Raw genomic sequence first — 14,702 nt, 5'->3', positions numbered from 1 at the left:
GGCAGCATTTTTTTCCTTCAAATTACCGCAAGGCCATAACTTTCACTCGTTCATGGGCTTGCCTTTAAAAAATCCTGCATTATCATTGGTAAATGCTTTATGTTTGTCCTTCCTTGAGGCAGTTTAGTTACCGCATTGCATACTGCCCCTGGTACATGGATAATTGCTCGACTGCTGATACGTTTGACTGCAAGCGAACTTCTTTTTCTTTTTGTGTCTCTCCTTTGCGCTCATGCTCATGGCAGCCATGGCGCTTTGAATCGGCTCGCTTATGTCAACTGTTTTACTTTTCATTTTAAATTTAAGTGGTAAGAAAAGTCCAGTTAGAAATTTACAATGCTAATAGCTCTAACTCGAGCAAATGCGAGACCCATTGCATTGCAAATGCTTGTTTTTAAATGCAGCCCGTTTTCTTTAAAGGAAAACGAGATGCATTTCAAAAACAAAAAATTGAAACATTTCTTTTCATTTTTTCAGAGCAGGCAGTGGTCCGTGGGACCACTGCCTGCTCTGGAAAAATATTTTCGCTGCCATTCACAAAGGGGAAGGGGTCCCATGGGGACCCCTTCCTGCTTGTGAATGGGTTAGCACTAGTTTGAAACTGGTGCTAACTGCGATTGTTTTGTGACCGCATTCACAGTCACAAAACAATCGTACATTGGTCTGCGACCCCTTCCTAATTGCGACTCGTAAACCCTTTTTGCGATTCGGAAAACAGATTACCGAATTGCAAAAATGGGTCTGTACATACCAAAAAGCATTTTTCTTGTCGCGAGCGCCCCGATTTGGAGAATCGGGCAGTTTGCGACAAGAAAAAATGTACGTTCATGTGGCCCTTAATCACACAAAAAAGTGTTACATTGTGTAATGGAACTGCCTCTCATGAAAAGTGGCACAATATCTTTAGGTTGAGTTTGCACTGTTTAAAATTGTAAAAAAACTACAAAGATGTATAGTGACTACCACCGAGGTCAAGTCTGCAACCATTTGCACAGCTCAGTAGGGTAGTGGGAGGTAGTAGGTTAAACTATTAAACAAAAACATATCTCATACTTCTTCATACTCCCACATGCGCACACTCTAATGCTCCAATCCATGGTGCGCAGCAGTTACTACTCCAATTCTCCTTGCCAACTGCTCTTCAACTAAAATTAAATGCTCAAGGTATCATACGATATTCTTAGATTTCGTTGCTCATTAGGCCTGTATGTCCAATTTCATTTTACATCATAAATCAGTTTAATGCTCCCATCTTTCATGTCGCTTTCTTCATCCCTGCTCTCTATGAACACTATTTTGGTGCTCCCTGATTATCAATTCTTTTCTTTGCAACATTGTGGCTACTGTTCTTTTTCCTTTCCTTTTTATTTCTTTTGTATTCTGTCAATAGGCATGTTTCTCTTGCTCCCTCTACATATTATTTAGGCACTTTCTTAAAAAAAAAAACATTCTGTTTGCCTATAATACACAGCGTTACATTACAAAAACAAGACTTCAAATTCAATTGGGAGAATTTTTTTTTTTTATGGTTGTAATTACACTGTTAAAGGCCCAGTCACTGTGGTGACTCCAACAACATTAAAGTACTTGATAACATATTTTCTCATTAAAGGACGAGCCAGACATTAACACTTTGTCAAGGAAGGCTGATGCTTACTTACTGCATTTGTGCTTTGATTTGGAAGCTAAATGCAACAAACTTTACACATGTGCCAAATACTCTCACCAATAAACTTGCCTAAATAGCATACTGGGTACCATTGTGTCTATTGCTTTTTGCTTTTAATGTCGATTTTTATGTCACCTACAATTGTGACATATTTCTCGACAGGCTCACTTACATTAATCTGCTTCTTTAATTTTATTTTATTTTTCAAAACGATCACTTTTTTCGCCGTTACATTTTTTATTTACATCATTGACATCCAAACCAATATGAAATTAAAATAAACAGCTGCTAACACGTTTCACTTTCATTCAAGTTTGTCAAACAAATGTAGCTTTCTCAGAACATAAGAGAGCATCCAGTATCCCTGAAATCCATACCCATTCAGGCTTACATTGCCTTGTAAATCACCAAAAAACGGAGGGATACCCATTGTAGTTACCAGGCTTTCGGTGGAGGGTGGATCGTTTTTTATGGAACACTCCAACAACATTCTAAAACCGTTCCCCTCAAATGTTTGGCTTTCTAGGAGAGTTTTTAGGCATTGAATTAGCATAACACTATCAATGTCAAGCTTTAATTGCGACAAGGTCGTTTGCCATTTTTGCAACAACAATAAATAGCATTCCAAGCACAACTCTCAAAATAAAAACATATAGATACAGTCATAAAAAATCACTAGAAATATTTTACCAGTATCCATTTCCATGTATTAACATTAAACACATAGGGGGAACCGCCAGAAGACCGTACTGCGATCAAAAGACCGCGGCGGTCATTTTGACTTTCCCGCTGGGCTGGCGGGCGACCGCCAAAAGGCCGCCCGCCAGCCCAGCGGGAAAGCCCCAGCAACGATGAAGCCGGCTCCGAATGGAGCCGGCGGAGTTGCTGGTGTGCGACGGGTGCAGTTGCACCCGTCGCGATTTTCAGTGTCTGCTTTGCAGACACAGAAAATCTCAATGGGGCCCTGTTAGGGGGCCCCTGCAGTGCCCATGCCAGTAAGGGGCCCCTGCAGTGCCCATGCCAGTGGCATGGGCACTGCAGGGGCCCCCAGGGGCCCCACGACACCCGTTCCCGCCATCCTGTTTCTGGCGGTGAAAACCGCCAGAAACAGGATGGCGGGAAGGGGGTCGGAATCCCCATGGCGGCGCTGCTTGCAGCGCCGCCGTGGAGGATTCCCTGGGGCAGGGGAAAACCAGCGGGAAACCACCGGTTTCCCTTTTCTGACCGCTGCTTTACCGCCGCGGTCAGAATGGCCCCTGAAGCACCGCCAGTCTGTTGGCGGTGCTTCCTCCGTCCCCTGCCCTGGCGGTCCATGACCGCCAGGGTAGGAATGACCCCCATATTTTTGCTATGAAAAAAATCTTTGATTATAAGTCATAAACTACACACCTGTTTCTTTTTCTTTTCTTTTTTAGGAATGACAAAAAACACAAAGGCAAGCAAAATAATGTATTGTTTTTAGGCAATATCATCGAGAACATGAAAAATTTACAAATATCTCGAAATGCAAACAGAACCACCCAAACTACACTTTACTTATCTTATACAAATACTAAAAAAATGCTAATGCTAACGTCTGTACTTTGGAGGGGGGAAAGGAAAGCTCTGGATGGTCAGCTGGCTCACCCCTCCCCCCCTCGGCAAAGCCTACTTCCATTGATAGAATGTTGCAAAGAGCTATTGGAGTCAATAGCACCAAGATTACGCCCACTGAACGATGTCTGTCATTACAGTCTGAGGACTCTACTGAGTCTTGGATTAAGCATGCCATTTCTCCCACACCAGATGCTGTGTCTACGACATACTGTCCCTTAGGTGTTAGTAAACCTGATTCTATATGTGCAAGTGACCTTTGCCCAATCAGTGCCAACCGACCCAAAAAGAGAGCCAAGAAGAATAGGCAGCCAGCTGCTAGTAAGGAAAGCTTTAATTCAGGTGCATTGAAGGGATAAGCTGCCAGACCCACCACAGTCTTTGCCCAGAGAGGTGAATGAACCTGACTTTTATAAGGCTATTTCTAGGTGATCACATATGTAAGGATAAGGATCTTTTGGAAGAGCATTTATCTTCAATGTGTTCCTGCTTAGTGACAATAGAGAACCAACTGAGCGATGGCAGGAGGGCCCAGCCCGTAGTATCTAAAACCTATGGTCACTATGGTAAATAGTGGTCCAGTAGTTCAGAGGGTCAAGAAGTCATGCTCAAGGGCCGCTCCTCAATCCATTATATTCAGAAAGGGGAACATTAGTTGAGCCCTCCTCTTGTAGTCATGGAAGGGATGGCTCAGAAAATATCAACTCCTCCTCCCCTGTTGACTCTGGTAGTTTTGGTCCCAATAAGACTGACCTCACTGCTAATTTTGGTCATCATCCTCCCAACTCCATTAACCCTAGGAGGAGCCTTAAGTTGCTAGTTATCAATCTCCCATCGGCTTCGTGCCCTTACGTAGTAGCACTAACAGGAGTTCCACACTTGAGTGATGACCATAGTGAATCATACAATGCTCTGTTCAATAAAACTCTGGTGTGGTTAGCACGGTTCAGAGGTTTTCCCCACAAACAATCTAGCGACCTGTTATATATGAGAAGAGTGGCATGGATTGACCCATGGAGGGTGGACAGTGATGGTGACTGTGTCATCATTAACTTTAGATCACTGTTCCTGGCTCAAGGTGTCCTATATGGCAAGCCTTTGGTGGGTCTGGTATAGAGACCCTTCCCTTAGGCTACTTTTATCACTCTCTTGCTTGCCTGAACCCTAAATCCTTTTGTTCAGTACCATGGAAGAGAAGAGAGGCATTTCCCCTGTTTTTCACCCCATTCGGAGGTCGTGGGATGATCTTTACTTAATTCCAACACAGAATTACTTTGATAGTTTGGCTGGGGTTGTTTGACTGCCATTTGTTGGGCAATGTAAGTCTTTGGGCTTGAAAGGCATGGGGTAGTAGTGAGTAACCATAACTTGCCTGTCCCTGAGAAAGATGGCAGTAGCCTTTCCGTTTATAATAATATTATTAATAGGGAAGATTTAAGAATGTTCAGGGGGCCTACATGGCTTTGGACGATTTTGCAGGCATAGGCCAGTGTTCCAGTAGAGGGAGCAGGGGCAGCTTCTCTGTTAGGGCGGAGCAGGGTCCCCCCCCGAAAGCTGCAACAAAAGCTGTAAACCTTTGGAAACAAAACATCAATAAAAGCTATTTATTGTCATTTTATTTCTAAAGGGGCAGGACCATGGGGGTGATGAGCAGTGAAGGGACTGCACAGAGCACTCCCCTCAGTGCGCATGCATGTTTGGCCGGCCGTCTCGGGCTGGCAAAACACACATATGCACAAGGGCTCCTCCAACCCGGCACTGTTAGCCGAGTTGAAGAGAGCCTGCCAAGGGAACCAGTCTGCGTTGGAGCGCCCAGCCAGAGTGCTCCAGCCAATCATAACGCTGCTCTGAGCAGCATCATGATTGGCGTGGGGCAGGCTGGGATCCTGTGCTTGGAGTGCAGTGGCGGTAATATGGCAGCAGCACCTTCACCAGGTAAGCTGAATTATATATATATATATATATTTTTTTTTTTATTTATATTTTTTTATTTATTTCTGTTTTGCTTCCCACTGCCCCGCCACTTTGCCGTGTCGCCAGACATGATTGACAGGGAGTGAATGTGTTTCTGTCCATACTGTAGGGGTTGAGCAGCATCCCGACTACAATGCGAGCCACACCACCTTTTGTGCAGGTTCAAATAAAAGTTTGGATAGTCCACCTACTGAGGGGAGCATGGATTGCATGGATCCTTCAACCTGTAATACTGTCAGATGGAAGCTCCTATTCCTCCGGATCTATACAAGATGACAAGTTAGGCCCATCTCCAGGCACCTCCAACTCTGAAAACCTTTGTAGCACAAAGCATTAGAGTGGCCAGGTGAGGGGAAGGGAATTAGGAAGGAGACTTCTGAGATGGAGAATTGTGAAAAGAAATAGCCATACACACAGCAATGTAATTTTATAGCTAATAATAACACTATTATAATCTCTCAGCCATGAGTTTGCTTTTTCTCCCAAACTCACCAAAGTTTACCGGATATCACACTAAGACTATGATGACAAAAAAAAAAAAAATGAAACAAAAAATACCCCCCAAGCTAAATGTTCTAAAGATATTGTTAAAGGTGATATTTATTAGACAATTCAGTAATATCCTGCATTTCTAAAATACCCTGTCTTAAATAAAGAATAATCTTCCAAAAACATTTAAGTTAGTATCGTCTTTGCAAAAGAAAAATATTCTTTCACACAGAAGTAATAATTTCCTCTGAATTTTCCTTGCAATGCAGATAAACAGATAAAGGAAAACACTTTGTTCTATTCATGATGTTCCTTTGCTTATGTAACTTCATAGCTTTAGTAACAGGAAAAGAGCAACCAATATCTTTGCATCTGGCAGACTACCAGCAAACTCCAGCAAATGCCATTGTTTATCTAATTAACATAAGATCTCACCACTAAGAGCAAGAGTGCTCTTCAGAAATCAACCTCTGCAGAGCACTCTCTCAAGAGAGATAAGACCTGCCACAGCAAAGGGAAGGACCAAACTTGGAAAGCTCTAGAGAAATAGTGAGGACCTGGGTACTGGGTGTGGCAGGCTTTATAGTCTGGGCACACCCAACCTGGCTGCTATGGAAACCTCTACAGAGAACATAAAAAACAAACGCAAGTCTATGTAACAATAATGTCAAAGAAAATCAACAAGCATAGACTCATGCAAAAGATAATGTTATGCATACAGCTCAGATTATTTGTAGACAACAAGCATACGCTCATGCAAAAGGTAATGTTGTGCATACAGCTCAGATTATTTGCATAATACTAGATATACTTAACTGATTCTCCAGTCTCTCTAACACATGCCGTGACAATGCCACTACCAACGTGCTGTGGGCGCAGCCTCATGTGCCTTACTGAACCAATGTCTCAAACATGTACTCTAAAGAACTTGTAATGCATTGGTTGGGGCGGGCCCTAGCAGCGCACCTCCCTAGTTCTGACAGTACTCCCCTCTCCCAAACGCAGTCTAGGGCCTGCACTCTGAGCTTTTCATTTTGCCATTCTGATCTTTCTGGTCTTTTATGATCTCCTTTACGCTCAGCTAAACGATGATCAAGGCTTAAAGTCAGATTAATTAGTTCTGGACATGAGGTTGGCTGAGGATCAATTTGAGCCAGAATATCTTTTAGCTCATCCTTTAGCCCTTGATAAAATAAGGCTGACCTCTTCTCTTCCGGCCAAGATGTTCCTGCAATCAAATGATTGAAGTGAGCCAAATAGGTGATTAGGTCCTTATTCCCTTGATTTAACTGTAATAGCTCTCAATCAGCCGATAGAGTTACAGAACGTCTATCGAACACCTTTTTGAATTCTTCCACAAATCCCCGCCAGCTATATAACAAGGGGCTATCTTGACATACCAGGGTGAACAGACCACACTGCTGCGTCTCCAGAAAGGTACAAGATCAAGAAAGCAATTCTTGATTGACGGTCTGGAAAGACTACAAGTAAAATGCAACTCTACTTGAGTAAGAAAGATTTGTACCTTGGTAGGATCCCCTGAAAACCTCTGTGGGGCTTCCAGAGGTATTTGAGTAGGAATGTTGACTGATATGCTGGTGGAAGATGTTGGTTGTTGGGCCCCTCTCGGCAGAGACTTGAACTCCAGTGGGATTTGGTATCCTGCCTTGTTGCTGTTGCAACTGCTCGACTTCATCTGCTAGGGCAGCGGTTGGGTTTTTAGCATCTACTAAATCGAGCTGCATTTGTGTGATAGCCTTTGACAGATCATCCAAAGTGGCCATGGTTGAATATATTGTACAGACTGGGCGGAAAATAAATTTGTGGGCTCACTACAAGCTTAGGCTCATCCAAAAGGTAATGTTATGCATACATCGCAGATTATACGCAGAATACTAGATATACTTGACTGATTCTTCAGTCTCTCTTACATATGTAATGACAATGCCACCACCAACGTGCTGTGGGCGCAGCCTCATGTGCCCTACCGCACCAATGTCTCAAACATGTACTCTAAAGAACTCGAAATGCATTGGTTGGGGCGGGCCCTAGACAGCGCACCGCCCTAGGTCTGACAAATACAGGTATTGGGGGGATCCCTTGTATGCATGTCCCTGTCTGTTTGGCTAGTGCTGAGGAACGGAGTAGTGGTGAATCTTCAGAGCGTCGAACTAAGCTCAGATCATGGAACGTTGCAGGCCTGGCTCCTAAATCAGTTTGCTCAGAATGGTGTGTGTTTGTTAATCAGTTTGACTTCTGTCTATTCCAAGAGACATGGGCCCTCATTCCGAGTTTGGCTGGCGGCGGTAGCCGCCAGCCAAACGGGAACTGCCACTTGGCCGCTCTGCAGTCAAAAGACCGCGGAGGCCATTCTGGCTTTCCCGCTGGGCCGGCGGGCGCCTGCCAAAGGAGCGCCCGCCGGCCCAGCGGGAAAGGCCCTGCAACAATGAAGCCGGCTCCGAATGGAGCCGGCGGAGTTGCAGGGGTGCGACGGGTGCAGTTGCACTCGTCGCGATTTTCACTGTCTGCAATGCAGACAGTGAAAATCTTTCTGGGGCCCTGTTAGGGGGCCCCTGCACTGCCCATGCCAGTGGCATGGGCAGTGCAGGGGCCCCCAGTGGCCCCACGACACCCGTTCCCGCCATCCTGGTTCTGGCAGTGAAAACCGCCAGAAACAGGCTGGCGGGAAGGAGGTCGGAATCCCCATGGCGGCGCTGCAAGCAGCGCCGCCATGGAGGATTCTCCCAGCCGGGGGTAATCCGGCGGGAAACCGCCGGACCCGGCTGGGCGACCGCGGCTTCACAGCCGCGGTCGGAATACAAAAGGAAGCACCGCCAGCCTGTTGGCGGTGCTTCCGTGGTCGTCGACCCTGGCGGTCGATGACCGCCAGGGTCAGAATGACCCCCATGGTCTCTCCAGCTCCTCTACCTTTTTGGCTATGTCAACTTTTCTAAGGCATCTGTCTCTTCAAGGATGGGGAGGCGTTTGGGTGGTCTTACAACCTAGATAAGCACAACTGTGCTAGGAGGTTCTTAAAGAGATCCAGGGAGACACACCTGACATATTGTGTGTTTGTTTAGAAACTCCTTGGGGTGAAAGCTAATATTTCTATATTGTTTACTGCTGGTCTGTTGGGTGCAATAAGGAGTCAGCGGTGCTTGAATATTTAAATGCTCATATAGCCACATTACCTTCCAAAGCCAGGAAGATTGTGGGGGGAGACTTAAATTGTCAATTTGATCCATTGAGTTTAGGGCTCCAAACCCTATTGACAGATGAGGATATTCTATGGCGAATACCACCTTAAGAGATTGCTCCCAGTAAGAAATGGTCAGCATCTGCAGTCAAAATTAATGCATTTATTTTAAGCCAAGCTCTCTGAGCATTCAATGGCAGAACCAGGTCCAATAAGGAGGGTCTCCATACTTTCAACTGTATTAATGCCACTAGCCTTATTGATGACATTTTGTTAGATATTCAATTATGGGCGAAGCTTGATGACATGGCAGTGATTCAACAAGTGGATAGCGACCACAATGTCCTAGCACTCACACTTCATTTAATTCTTATAGGGCATGTTGATAATTGAGGGTCTCATTTTTATTGTAGTTTAAGGGTGTCCAGCAATAGATGTAGAATTAAATGGAGTAATCTGGAGACTTCAGTGGTGACTATTAGACAGATCTATAGGCTGGTAGCAGATGAAATTGAAATGGAGGGGATGGTGTCTGTTTTCTCTGAGGGTGATTCTGCTGGATAGTTGAGGCAAATCATAGAGATCCACTAAGGGATGTTTGATAAATTGAGAAACCTTTTATGGGTTGAGGTGGTTGCAAAATGCTAAAAGGAAGTGTCCAGAGGCTTGGTATAATAACCTCTGCAAAGAAGCCAAGTCCTCCATGTTTGTAGCCATAAAGTCTAAAGATGGAGCACTAATGTTAGCTGCAAGGAGTGCCGATAAAAGGGCCCTTTATACAGCCAAAAAGAATTGGCGGAGGGAGAGGTGGGTGAAGTTGTTAACAGCCACCAAACAGAAAGATCACCAACCGTTGTGGAACTTAGATTCGTTTGAAGATAGTTGCAGGCTCCAACCGACTGATAGTTATATATATCACATTTTTCAAGTCTACATGTGTATCGGAACTACTGATAACCCCCAATGGTGACTTGGCCAGACAGGGGGTATAGGGACATTCTGTTTCCTAGATTGCTAGGAGGTCAGGAGATGGTCCCGATGCAACCAGATTGACATCCTTGCACCAGGGCCTCACTGGTCTGGTTTGGAAATCTCAGCCCAAGAAGTATCTGTAGCTATCAATGGCACTGTGTAGTGAATCCTAGTTTGTTTTAATAGGAGTTAGCTTAGCCTTTGGCTTGCAGACTTGTGGCCCCGTCACATAGTGACTTTTAGCCTACTTAGCTTGCTCTGTTTTAGCCCATTTAATCATTTAATTCATCTAAGATGGCTGCCTTGTTTATAGTTAGGCCACTTGTTATGCTTTGCATTATCAGTGCCACCGCGCCAAGGCGTCAAGATCAAGTGACAAAGACAAACAAACAGTAGGTGTTCACACTTAGGGACTTTCCCTCTCTATACTTTCGAGGGATTTGTTTATAATAATGGCTGTCCCAAGCATGTCTGTTATATACTGTTTGAGAACACACCTACGTCAGGGGTCCTGGTAGATCTGTATAAATACATCACACTTTAGACAGATAATCAGAGGGATTCCGACCAGAGGGCATCGCCACCATCGCTGATATCGATGCTGCACGTCGTCTTGACGCTGACCCAGTCTTCGTGTCCCTGTGTCTGAGATAGAGACCTCATTCCAAGGTAACGAGGTTTGGGGGCTCCTCTCATGGACATGGCATTGGCAGATTAGGGTTAACAAACTCAGATCTCCTTTAGGTAGGAGGTTAGGCCTATCATATTAGGGTATTAGGGCATATTACACCTCTTATGTCTCTACATGCTATTGCAAGATGGTGGGGGTCTTTGTAATAATGACTCTCGTCTTCACAATTTTGTTTCTTGCACTGTTCATTATCCTAATCATTGCTGCCCATGAAACATATCACAAATTGCAGTTGTGTTAAATAAAAACTATTGAAACTTTACTGCATCTTTGTTCTTGCCTGTGTTTGAATGAGACATAATGTATCTGTGAGAAAGGGGTAATCTCTGTTTAACCACAACACTCCCTGAGATGTCTTACTCTCGAAATCATGTGTAAAGGCTGCCACAAATCAACTTTTACTATTGTGTTTTTGGTGAGGTGCTGCTAGTGAGCTGGTAAGGTTGGGACGACAGTTGTGACTTGTTGTAGGATAGGCATAGTCACCAACAAACAAAAGTACTGTCATCCTTAAACCAGCAGTCCAAACTACGACAACTGTTTCCAATCAAGCACCAGGTTTGGACAAAGTCCCTGTGGATCTGTTCAAGAATGAAATTGAAGTATGGAGTTCTTATTTTGCTTTCTTGTTTACAGCTTTATTGAAAGGGACTTCACTTCCCCCGACCTGGGCTGGGCCAGAAATCATTCTTATCCACAAGAAGAGTCCTCATGAACATTCAGCCAATTGGAGACCCATGAGCCTCCTCGATAGTTCACAAAAGCTCTTTTGTAGAGTTAATCTTGGTAGATTGCAGGAATTCATGGTAGAAAAAGACATTCTGGGCCTGATTCCAACCGCCGCCCGCCAGGAGGGAACCGGCATTTGGCCGCCATGCGGCCAAAATACCGCTTCCCTCATTCCGACATTCCCGCTGGGCCGGCGGGAGCTAACCAAGTTAGCGCCGGCCGGCCCAGCGGGAATGGGGGCCGCAACACAGGAGCCGGCTCCGAACGGAGCCGGCGGTGTTGCAGCGGTGCGACGGGTGCAGTTGCACCTGTCGCGCTTTTCACTGTCTGCTAGGCAGACAGTGAGAAGCTTCATGGGGCCCTGATAGGGGGCCCCTGCACTGCCCATGCCAGTGGCATGGGCAGTGCAGGGGCCCCCAGGGGCCCCAGGAAACCCCTTACCGCCAGAAACAGGCTGGCGGTAAGGGGGTCAGAATCCCCAGGGCAGCGCTGCTTGCAGCGCTGCCCTGGCGGATTCGTCCAGCCGGGTCAAAAATGGCGGGAAACCGCCGGCCCCGGTTTTCTGAGCGCGGCTTTACCGCCGCACTCAGAATGGGCATGGAAGCACCGCCAGCCTGTTGGCGGTGCTTCCGTCATTCGTGGCCCTGGCGGTCTTGGACCGCCAGGGTCAGAATGACCCCCTCTGTCTCCATTGCATGTGTGTTTTCAGGAAGCCATTAGCAGGATTGACCAGAGTTTTAGTCTCCAGTTATTATAATGGAACGCAATTACCATACGGGGGTGGATGCCTGTATGTTGTGTTTGTACACCTCCATTCCGCCTTTGATTTGGTTTCCAGGCCATCTTTATGGCTGGTTTTGCAAGAACTTGGGGTACCTTGCTATCATCGAGATATTGTGAGTCTGCATAATAACAACTATGCTCATGTCAGGTCTGGGCAGGCTCGTGAGTTGACTGCCCCGTTCCCAGTAAGTAGAGGGATAAGGCAGGGGTGCATCCTTGCCTGTACACTTTTTTCACTTTATATTAATGGTCTTATTGATTATCTGTATCAGTGTGAAAATGATGCCCCTATGTTAGTAAATATGAGGATTCTGGCCCGCATGTTTGGTGATGATACCCTTGGTTAGACTTTTCATCCTTGGCGTGGCCTCCCTTAACTTTTTGCCTCTGTTTCCCAGGTTGTTGATGTGTGCTGGACTCTGTTTTTGCTGTTTTTGTTACTCTGGGCACTTTACCACTGCTAACCACTGCTAAAGTGCAAGTTCTCCTATGCAAAATGTGTATGTAATTGGTTCATACATGATTGGCATATTTGATTTACTAGTAAGTCACTTGTACAGTGCACTAGAGGTGCCCAGGGCCTGTAAATCAAATGCTACTAGTGGGCCTGCAGCACTGGTTATGCCGCCCACATTAGTAGCTCTGTAAACATGGCTCAGACCTGCCACTGCAGTGCCTGTGTGTGAAGTTTTAAACTGTAAATTCGACTTGGCAAGTGTACCCACTTGCCAGGCCTAAACCTTCCCTTTTCTTACATGTAAGGTACCTTAAGGTAGGCCCTAGGCAGGGTGCAGTGTATAGTTAAGGTAGGACATATAGGCCCTCATTCCAACCCTGGTGGTAAATGCCGCCTACCGCCGTGCCGACGGCCGCCAACATACCGTGACCGCAGCGGTATTCGGCTAAGGGTATTACGACCCACACTAAGAAATCCGCCTCTATACAGACACCCACACAAGTCCGCCAGACCAAAGGTCAGTGATAAACTGGCGGTACCAAAACCCACACTGTTATACCAACAGGAATACGCCCACAGTATCATGACCCACGAATCACCGCAGCAGTCTTTCAATCGCAGTAAACCATCGGCGATACACACTGCCGCGCTCAAAATATACACACACTTAAAAGACACCACCACATTGGACAATTCAAACTACACACACCTGACACATACACACACCACACCCCCACACCACTATAAAACACACACACACATTATCCACAACCCCTTACAATGAAAAAAACGATAGCAAGCAGAGAGAGACAAGCCAGGAGCACCCACTCAGTCAGAGGCACAATACATCATCACCCATACACCATCTACGCACCTCACAACACAACACCCCACACATCACCCCACACATCCTCACACATACCACTTACACCACATCCATGGCACCCCAAAGATACCCCAGGTTTTCAGAGGAGGAGCTAAGGGTCATGGTGGAGGAAATCATCTGGGTAGAGCCACAGCTATTCGGATCACAGGTGCAGCAGACGTCCATTGCAAGGAAGATGGAGCTATGGCGGAGGATCGTGGACAGGGCCAATGCCGTGGGACAGCACCCCAGAACTAAGGATGACATCAGGAAGAGGTGGAACAACCTACAGGGGAAGTTACGTTCTGTGGTTGCAAGACACCAGGTAGCCGTACAGAGGACTGCCGATGGACCTCCACCTCCTCCCTCACAACTTACAACATGGGAGGAGCAAGTCTTGGCAATAATGCATCCTGAGGGCCTTGCAGGAGTAGCAGGGGGACTGTACTCTGGTAAGTCAAATCTTTACTACTATATCCCCCCACCCTACCTGCATGCCATCACAAACTCCTACCCATACCCTCACCCCCATCACTCCACCACCTCACACATACCCCACTATCACATCCCACCCATCCCAAGCCCTGCATGTAACACCAGTGCATGGACCTCCATCACAGGCCTGCATGGACACCCATCATCACAGCATGCCCAGTAGAGAGACTCACTCAGCCCACAAAATCACCACGCACACAAGGCAAAGCTGACAGGGAAATCACAATCATACACGGAAACACACCCATGCACAAGATGGCACATGCAGATACAATAACACTGCTGTTGCATCCCCACAGGACCCCTACTCAATGTCACCAGAGAGGAGGTGCCAGCTACATCCAGTCTCCCCCCAGAACCCCAGAAGAGGCCCACAGTGACGACAGCAGCTCTGCACACCTTGATCAGGATGACCAACCTGGCCCATCAGGGACCCCTGGACAGTTGGTTACCCTGCCACAGTCCCAACCCACCACAGAGCCTCCCCCATCAGGAAACACCAGCACAGCACCCACCCAGTGGGCCCATGCCACTGTCCCCAGTACACGTCAATCAGCAGTGTGTCCACCACTACAGGGACCCCAGGCAACCCCACAAACCCAGGACAATCAGGGACCTGGGGTCAGTGGCAGTGGGCACACAGTTCAGGGGACAGAGGCACAGGACAACAGGGAAGCTGGGAGGATTGCTGTGCGACAGGGGAAGGACAGGCCCAGGGAACCAACTCTCCAGGAGTCACTCTCCAACATCCTGGGAGCATACCACCATTCCCAGGAGACCATGGGCCAG

The sequence above is a fragment of the Pleurodeles waltl genome, chromosome 6 (genome assembly GCF_031143425.1).
Source record: "Pleurodeles waltl isolate 20211129_DDA chromosome 6, aPleWal1.hap1.20221129, whole genome shotgun sequence".
NCBI classification, from domain to species: Eukaryota; Metazoa; Chordata; class Amphibia; order Caudata; family Salamandridae; genus Pleurodeles; species Pleurodeles waltl.
Note: the sequence above shows the minus strand (reverse complement) of the source record.